The sequence below is a fragment of the Hemitrygon akajei genome, unplaced genomic scaffold (genome assembly GCF_048418815.1).
Source record: "Hemitrygon akajei unplaced genomic scaffold, sHemAka1.3 Scf000136, whole genome shotgun sequence".
Taxonomy (NCBI): domain Eukaryota; kingdom Metazoa; phylum Chordata; class Chondrichthyes; order Myliobatiformes; family Dasyatidae; genus Hemitrygon; species Hemitrygon akajei.
Window position 1 is genome coordinate 1,518,429 of NW_027332022.1, and position 423 is coordinate 1,518,851.

The following is a 423-nucleotide window of genomic DNA, read 5'->3' on the forward strand; positions in this document are numbered from 1 at the left end:
GTAACTTCCTGTCCTGGTGCCGGACTCGAGTTTTATTTGAGGTTTCTGCTGCCCCCCGCAACAGTGGGTCGGAGCTCCTCACACTGACACAGTAGCGTCTCAGCTCCAGGCTGAGGGAGGTCGGATGCCCAGGATCTCATCTCCACCAACGCCACTTCCTGGATAACTGACACCCTCCTGCCACCCGCAAACAGTTAAAATAGACTGTTATCAGACATGATTCCACCGAGGTCTGGACTACGAGAGGAATGGGGGATGAAATACCGGCTTTAAGTACGGTATTCACACCCTCTACACCGTCCCATCACACAAACTCCGGGTCAGACACAGAGTGAAGCTCCCTCCAAACCGTCCCAACACCCACTACCGGGAACAGACAGAGTGATTCTCCCCTCACATGTCCCAAAACACATTCCTGGGGTC